The 8889-nt window shown below is 39.5% G+C and overlaps 1 protein-coding gene and 1 long non-coding RNA gene across 2 annotated transcripts in view; both read left to right on the top strand.

The window, feature by feature from the left end:
* The window catches only part of SEC22A (SEC22 homolog A, vesicle trafficking protein), an 88246-nt gene that overhangs the window by 75565 nt on the left and 3792 nt on the right, over positions 1 to 8889 (top strand). The gene's annotated exons all lie outside the window — the stretch shown is intronic.
* On the top strand, positions 4666 to 8835 carry LOC116542666. Its single transcript, XR_004265313.1, has 2 exons — positions 4666 to 8213; positions 8244 to 8835. It is a non-coding gene; the product is annotated as an uncharacterized LOC116542666 (long non-coding RNA).

Genomic DNA, 8889 nt, shown 5'->3' with positions numbered 1-8889 from the left:
ATATATGTATGTATATATATGTATACATATATATGTATGTATATATATGTATGTATGTATATGTATATATGTATATATATGTATATGTATATATATGTATATATATGTATATGTATATATATGTATATATGTATATATATGTGAAATGTTTTCTGAGCTAATGGATAAAACAGGTTTTTTTTGTAAATAATCAACTGGAAAGTTGGAGCATCCTGGTTAATTGAGATTTTGCTGTCTATTGGTACAGCTCGTACCAGAGTTTGGTTCAGGAGCTACCTCCTTGTCATTGAATTGATGAATTATAATGTTTGGTATTCAGATACATTCAGCAAGAACACTTGAAAACTCCTCAGCAGTTATTTTTAAAGGCTTACTATGTTTTTTGTTTTTATTTTTTCACTGGCTATTTTGGATAAGAGAATGTTTACATCTTAATGTAAAAAAAAATGAAAACAGGTATAAATATTTTATGTATAGAAATGCTTTCTTTCATTATTTGGTGCCTGTATCTCTGAGTGTTTATATCATTTCCCCGCCTGTATCATGTTGCCCCCCCCCCAAAAAAAAAAACACTGAATTTGGAGAGAAATTGGTGTAAAGAAGTCCTTAGGCTCTTTAGAAAGAATCACTTTAGGCCTCCAAGGTGTATGATCTTCTATTTATATTGCACTTTTACTTCTAAGAACAAGTCTGAATTTACCTCCTTACAGTGAGTTTTGTAGCATAGGAGCAGTAGTAGCTGCCCTCATGCCAAGAGGGAGGACACAGAAGCGATCAGATGGTAACGACTTGCTCAGCTCACATAGCTGAGCACACACAACCCTAATCTAGTACAGGGTTCTTTGCACTAGCATGGAACTATGAAGGTGACCAGTGTTATATTCAGGGAATATGACTGTTCTCGGTAAAGCCAAGGAATTGAGGTGTTTTGAAATTGGTGAGTCCAGGCCTGCTGCTGGGTTATTTTATCCTAATAGGTGTACTCTATTTTAATTTAGATAATTCCTAAATACTGCTTTTTGATTAGGGTGTACCATGAGAGCAAAGATACTTCTTTTATATACTTAAAGTAATTGCAATATTTGCTTGCTTTTTTCTGTCTGTATTTGAAATGTATTTTTTTTTAATTACACTTTAAGTTCTAGGTACATGTACAGAACATGCAGATGTGTTACATAGATATACACGTGTCCTGGTGATACGCTTCACCCATCAACCCATCATCTACATTAGGTATCCCTCCTCATTTTATCCCTCCCCTAGCTCCTCACCTACCAACAGTCCCCAGTGTGCAATGTTCCCCTCCCTGTGTCCATGCGTTCATGGTTCAACTTCCTCTTATGAGTGAGAACATATGGTGTTTGGTTTTCTCTTCTTGTGTCAGTTTGCTGATAATGATGGTTTCCAGCTTCATCCATGTCCCTGCAAAGGACATGAACTTATCCTTTTTTATGGCTGCATAGTATTCCATGGTGTATATGTGCCACATTTTCTTTATCGACTTTATCACTGATGGGTATTTGGGTTGGTTTCAAGTCTTTGTTATTGTGAACAGTGCCACAATAAACATATATGTGCATGTATCTTTATAGTAGAATGATTTATAATCCTTTGGGTATATACCCAGTAATGGGATTGCTGGGTCAAATGCTATTTCTAGTTCCAGATCCTTGAGGAATCGCCACACTGTCTTCCACAAGGGTTGAACTAATTTACACTCCTACCAACAGTATAAAAGCATTCTGATTTCTCCACATCTTCTCCAGCATCTGTTGTTTCCTAACTTTTTAATGATTGCCATTCTAACTGGCATGAGATGGTATCTCAATGTGGTTTTGATTTGCATTTCTCTAATGACCAGTGATGAGCTTTATCTCATATGTTTGTTGGCTGCATAAATGTCTTCTTTAGAGAAGTGTCTGTTCATATCCTTTGCCCACTTTTTGATAGAGTTGTAGGTTTCTTTCTTGAAAATTTAAGTTCTTCGTAGATTCTGGATATTAGCTCTTTGTCAGATGAATAGATTGCAAAGATTTTCTCCTATTCTGTAGGTTGCCTGTTCACTCTGATGATAGTTTTTTTGCTGTACAGAAGCTCTTTAGTTTAATTAGATCCCATTTGTCTATCTTGGCTTGTGTTGCCATTGCTTTTGGTGTTTCAGTCATGAAGTCTTTGCCCATGCCCATGTCCTGAATGGTATTGCCCAGGTTTTCTTCTAGGGTTTTTACGGTTTTAGGTCTTACATTTAAGTCTTTAATTCATTTTGAGTTAATTTTTGTGTAAGGTGTAAGGAAGGGAGCCAGTTTCAGCTTTCTGCCTATGGCTAGCTAGTTTTCCCAACACCGTTTATTGAATAGGGAATCCTTTCCTCATTGCTTGTTTTTGTCAGGTTTGTCAAAGATCAGATGATGGTAGATGTGTGGTGGTATTTCTGAGGCCTCTGTTGTGTTGCATTGGTCTATATATCTGTTTTGGTATGAGTACCATGCTGCTTTTGTTATAGTAGCCTTGTAGTATAGCTTGAAGTCAGGTAGCATGGTAGCATGATGCCTCTAGCTTTTTTTTTTTTTTTTTCTCCTCCTTAGGATTGTCTTGGCTACGGGGCTCTTTTTTGGTTCCATATGAAATTTAAAGTAGTTTTTTCCAATTCTGTGAAGAAAGTCAATGGTAGCTTGATGGGGATAGCATTGAATCTATAAATTACTTTGAGCAGTATGGCCATTTTCATGAGATTGATTCTTCCTATCCATGAGCATGGAAGGTTTTTCCATTTGTTTGTGTCCTCTCATTTCCTTGAACAGTGGTTTGTAGTTCTCCTTGAAGAGGTCCTTCACTTCTCTTGTAAGTTGTATTCCTAGGTATTTTATTCTCTTTGTAGAAATTGTAAATGGGAGTTCACTCATGATTTGGCTGTTTGTCTGTTATTGGTGTGTAGGAATGCTTGTGGTTTTTGCACATTGATTTTGTATCCTGAGACTTTGCTTATCAGCTTAAGGAGATTTTGGGCTGAGATGATGGGGTTTTCTAAATATACAGTCATGTCATCTGCAAATAGAGACAATTTGACTTCCTCTTTTCCTAATTGAATGCTCTTTATTTCTTTGTTTTGTGTGACTGCCCTGGCCAGAACTTCCAATACTATGTTGAATATGAGTGGTGAGAGAGGGCTTCCTTGTCTTGTGCTGGTTTTCAAAGGGAAGGGAATGTCCGTTCAGTATGATATGAGCTGTGGGTTTGTCATAAGTAGCTCTTATTATTTTGAGATACGTTCCATCAATACCTAGTTTATTTAGAGTTTTTAGCATGAATGGCTGTTAAATCTTGTCGAAGGCCCTTTCTACATCTATTGAGATAATCATGGTTTTTGTCATTGGTTCTGTTTATGTGATAGATTATGTTTATTGATTTGCATATGTAGAACCAGCCTCGAATCCCAGGGATGAAGCCAATTTGATCGTGGTGGATAAGCTTTTTGATGTGCTGCTGTATTTGGTTTGCCAGCATTTTATTGATGATTTTCACATCAATGTTCATCAGGGATATTGGCCTGAAATTTTCTTTTTTTGATGTGTCTCTGCCAGGTTTTCATATCAGGATGATGCTGGCCTCAAGAGTTAGCGAGGATTCCCTCTTTTTCTGTTTGGAATGGTACCAGCTCCTCTTTGTAACTCTTATAGAATTCAGCTGTGAATCTGTCTGGTCCTGGACTTTTTTTGGTTGGTAGGCTGTTAATTGTTGCTCCAATTTCAGAACTTGTTATTGGTCTTTTCAGGGATTCGACTCCTTCTTGGTTCAGTCTTGGGAGGGTGTATCTGTCCAGGAATCTATCCATTTCTTTTAGGTTTTCTAGTTTATTTGCATAGAGGTGTTTAGAGTATTTTCTGATGTGGTTTGTATTTCTATAGGATCGGTGGTGATATCCCCTTTATCATTTTTTATTGCATCTATTTCTTCTCTTTATTAGTCTGGCTAGCAGTCTATCTATTTTGTTGATCTTTTCAAGAAACTAGCTCCCGGATACATTGATTTTTTGAAGGGTTTTTCGTGTCTCCATCTCCTTTAGTTCTGCTCTGATCTTAGTTATTTCTTGTCTCCTGCAAGCTCTTGAATTTGTTTGCTCTTGCTTCTCTAGTTCTTTTGTGATGTTAGGGTGTTGATTTTAGTTCTTTCCTGCTTTCTCTTGTGGGCATTTAGTGCCATGTATTTCCCTCTACAAACTGCTTTAAATGTGTCCCAGAGATTCTGGTACATTGTGTCTTCATTCTCATTGGTTTCAAAGAACATCTTTATTTCTGCCTTAATTTCATTATTTACCCAGTAGTCATTCAGGAGCAGGTTGTTCAATTTCCATGTAGTTGTGCAGTTTTGAGTGAGTTCCGTAATCCTGAGTTCTAATTTGATTGCACTGTGGTCTCAGATAGTGTTTATTATGATTTCCATTCTTTTGCATTTGCTGAGGAGTGTTTTACTTCCAATTATGTGGTCAATTTTAGAATAAGTGTGATGTGGTGCTGAGAAGAATGTATAGTCTTTGGATTTGGAGTGGAGAGTTCTGTAGATGTCTATTAGGTCCACTTGGTCCAGAGCTGAGTTCATGTCCTGGATATCTTTGTTAATTTTCTGTCTCATTGATCTGTCTAATGTTGACAGTGGGGTGTTAAAGTCTCCCACTATTACTGTTTGGGAGTCTAAGTCTCTTTGTAGGTCTCTAAGAACTTGCTTATGAATCTGGGTGCACCTGTATTGGGTGCATATAGACTTAGAATAGTTAGCTCTTAATACCTGGCCTCTTTCCCAAAAGCCCTTGAAGCAGCATACCAAGATAAGATATACACAGCGATGCTAATAACATATCAACAGCAAGGGAAGAAAAACAAAGGCTTAACATACATTATTGCATGTAAAATTTGACTCTGGAACTTGCTGGAAATTAAGGCTAAGAGAAGGGGAAGAAGTTATGCACTGCCCTATCAGTAGGTCAGAAGCATAACGGTTGCTTAGGGGAGAGCCTTTCCTGATGCCTTCTGCTATAGATGTTCTCATTGAGGGTCCTGTGAAGTGCTAAAATGAACAGAATTCTTGATTTTCACACATTTACATGTTATGATTGTGCCTTGCATCCTTACCTTGTACCAGCTTTCAAAGGCTTCCATTTCAGGGTTTGGGGGATTTGTGTAGGTGTGGTTAATAATGGATTTTGTTTCCATAAGTAAGAATTCTTATTCTAAGCTGCAAATAATTATTAAGCTTGAAAATAATTTGAGACAAATGCCTTGAGACACGCAGAACCTTTGCCGAATTCTGTAATTTGTAAGATAGAAAGTGAATGTGCTATCCCTGGATTAGCATATGTATATTGCAGTAAATGTGGTCTTCTTCACAGTGGAATTTAGTGTGGAGAGATGTGCAGCTCCATTTCTGTGAGGATGTGTGTGGAACCCCATTAGACTCCTACTTTGTCGGGGCTCCACAGAGACCAGAGGTTTGTCATAAGGGACCTAACCTCCATGGCTCCTGAGGTCAGCTGCTCCCCTAAAAGGCAATTGCTTGGCCTTTATTTCAGAAGGTTTACTAAGTGACCTAAGGATGTACTCGGAGCTGTTTGGTTTCCATGGAATTCAACTCTGTGTGTGTGTGTGTGTGTGTGTGTGTACACACCTTCCTTGTTACTATTTTAACAGACTTTTGGCTCACTGTAAGAGTTAGAACTTATGTGAAGTGTGTGGTAAAAGAACACATACATTATTCCAAGAGCAGCCACTACTCACACCACATTGAACACTTAACCTTATCACAGGTTATAGCTCAATCTTTGGGACCACATTCTTTGTCTACGGTCAAGGCTTTATAGTATTTTTCTGCCTTATTATCTCTAAGGAACTGAAGTATTTCTCCCTAAAAATGCTATGGTAAAATCTGATTTTTGGGTTAAACTGGCTTTAGTAATATCCTCACTAAAAGTTAACAAAAGAAATCCAGCTCCACTGAGTTTGTGTAAAAGGGCTGAGTCAGCTAAGAATGTTGCTCTGAGCATTACCAGTAAGGTTGGAGGTATCTAATCGTCAGTGTGCTGGTGCTTCTGTTGAATGCTGGCAGATTGCAGCCTCTTGTTTAAGCGTGAGTTTTTCAAAGAAAAAAACTGGCTGCCACTCTTGCAGTGGCTTTCTTGAGTGGCTAAGCTTTCTAGGTTATTTAGCAGATGAAATAGAAACATGGAAACACTGTGGTTGGAAGCCACGTGGTGCGCATGCTCCTGCTTGTTAACTAACAGTGAGTGGTGTTGATGTGTGGGCATTCAGTCGTCTTCTGCATTGGCAGTGCCAATGTGTAATCAGTTGTCTCACCACAATTGGGGGTTTTAGGAAACTCAGAAATATCCGCCTTAGCTCTCAGAGTTCTTGAAATCAGTATCTTAGTCTTAAGAATTGTTCCTTGTGTTTCTTGGCAACAAACAGTATTTTCAGCCCAACCCCACCCACAGTTTACATTTGCCCTTTTCTCCTGCATCTCACAGCATAGCCATACAAGCAGCACCCGACAGAAAGCACATTCAGGCGCCATCTGACAATGGGAAGCAGGACTCGGGCATTTCATTCCCCATTTGCTCCTGGTGTCCCATCCTCAGTTCTGCCTTGCTTACCTTCTTTGTGCCAGCACTTTTCTTTGAGGCTGTATTGCAAAGGACCTTGCCTAAAGACAAACTATTTTACCCTTGCACTTTGAATTCCTCCAGTACCTAGGACTAACTAATGAGGAGAATGCTTATTAGCTCATTTTGTGGGCCAGCGCTGGGTTCTCCTCCATAGGTAGTTGGGGACAGGGAGCACTATCTTATTTTCATTTGAAGAAACCAAGACTTAGGTCAAGAACTTGTCTTTGTATGGCATGACACTTAGTGATGGATGGGGAGTTCTAATTTGCAGTTTGCATTTAACTTGCTTAAAAGTTGGTGCTCATTTTTCTGTGTCACAGTGCATCTCAGAAAGAAACTTCTTAGGGAATGTGTGTGTTACTGATGACAGCTGGGCTCTTACTGTTTTAGCAGCAGTGTGAACAGATGAAGCAGACATGAAGGGGGAAATGGCAATGTGTACTATGTGACAGGCACTATGCTAAGCATGTCATCCTCACTGAGCATTTATGAAGGTTTTCTATTTTTAAAATGAGCCACCCGAGCCATGAAGAAGTTAAGTGACTTGACCACAATCACAACCCATGTGGTAGCACCAGGATTTCAGTCCAGATCTGACTCAGAACTCATGCTTTAACCACCATGTGATTTGAAGCTAGATAACAAGGAAATACATTTAAATACGTAAGGAATGTGTGTGTGTGTGTGTGTGTGTGTGTGTGTGTGTACACACACACACACCACACATACAGGTAATATATACTACTACTAAAGACATCAGATCAGTGCTAACTCCTGCAGTATAGATGTCCCAGGTTGAATAAAATAGTTTCCTAAAATCTCTACATTTGTAACAATGACAAAGGATGGGCAGATGGCTGCAGGATGTATGAGGTTCACCTCATGTATGCAAGAGGTGCATATCTCAGGTATGAGGTTCACCTCATACATGAGGTGAAGCTTATGTATACCTCAGCTATTAGGGCAAGAAGTATACATTTTAGTACTTGTACTAAAACTAACAAATTCTTGATATGAAAAATAAAAGCATTATTGGTGATTTAGGTGTTACAATTGCTTTTCCTAACAAAATGCCAGAACAGGTTGATTCTTTAACTTGAAATCGTTTCATGGGAATTCTGTTAGGTGATTGGGGAATTTGTGATCCCTCTGTCTGAAAATATTAACCAAAAAATAGAAGGGAACTTTTCAAGGTGCAAAATAGTGTTTAAGAGTTTAGAGCCAGAATTATCCCTGGCTTTCTTTTCTACTAGTATGGTGACCTCAGCAAATTACTTAATCTTTCTGCCTCAGTTTCCTTACATGTAAAGTGAGGATAATAATCGTACCTTTGGCAAAGCAGTGTTGTGATGACTGAGTAAATGTAAAGCACTTAGAGTCTGGCACAGCAAGTGCTAGGAAAGTGTTGGCCACCACGGTGTGGTCTTCCTTGTTGCAGTTATTTCAAAGGCGGTAAGTCTTTTAAATTGCAAATGCCCTCAAATGTCATAAATCATTGTACAAAACTCTTCAGAAGCCACCACTTAAGAATCCCATTGAAATATCTGGCAGGCAGGCACTTGTGGGCAGACTTCTGGGCAGGGCACTGGAGGTGCATCCAAAGAGAAGAGGGTGTTGAAGGACTCACGCTTGACAAATGCCTGCTGTATACAAGGTGCTTTGCCCACAGGATGTTATACACCTTAACAAGTCCTCCTGAGGGAAGGAAGCAGGATGAAGCCCCGTGTCACACCCCTGAGAGTGGTAGTCTGTGCTCGCCCAGTACCTGCACAGTCTCCCAGGTACTGGGGTGCTGGCAAGTGAGGGAAGTGCTTCTAGGAACCTTGCCCTATTCAGTGTAAAACCAGCATTTTGGTCCCCTACACTTGACTTGGCACATTCAAATCTGATCTAGTTTGCTCATGGATGGCAGCAGCCCTCGTACCCCCACTCTAAGGGCCCCCGTGAGTGTGCACATGCGTTGATAGGAAGGAGAGGGTTGTGGAAAGGCAGCCCCAGCCTTCAGCTGCAGTATCATGCAGATGCTGGGGACGTTGAGAGCTGAAAGGCACTCTTAAATTATGCAAATGCAATACTGCTTTTAAAAGCATCTGAGGCAAAAGTCTCCCTCCAAAAAAAAAAAAAAACTGTGTGAGCTGGGACTGCCAGTATGGCTAACAAAGTGGGGACGAAATTCTGCAAAATAAAACTAGTCTCAGGCTAACCAGAGATGCTGACAAACCTGAGATTCCAGGCAG

Source organism: Sapajus apella, unplaced genomic scaffold (genome assembly GCF_009761245.1).
Source record: "Sapajus apella isolate SASKATOON/1434 unplaced genomic scaffold, GSC_monkey_1.0 scaffold171, whole genome shotgun sequence".
NCBI classification, from domain to species: Eukaryota; Metazoa; Chordata; class Mammalia; order Primates; family Cebidae; genus Sapajus; species Sapajus apella.
The sequence above is the reverse complement of the archived record's forward strand: the minus strand, read 5'-3'. Positions and strand labels throughout refer to the sequence as shown.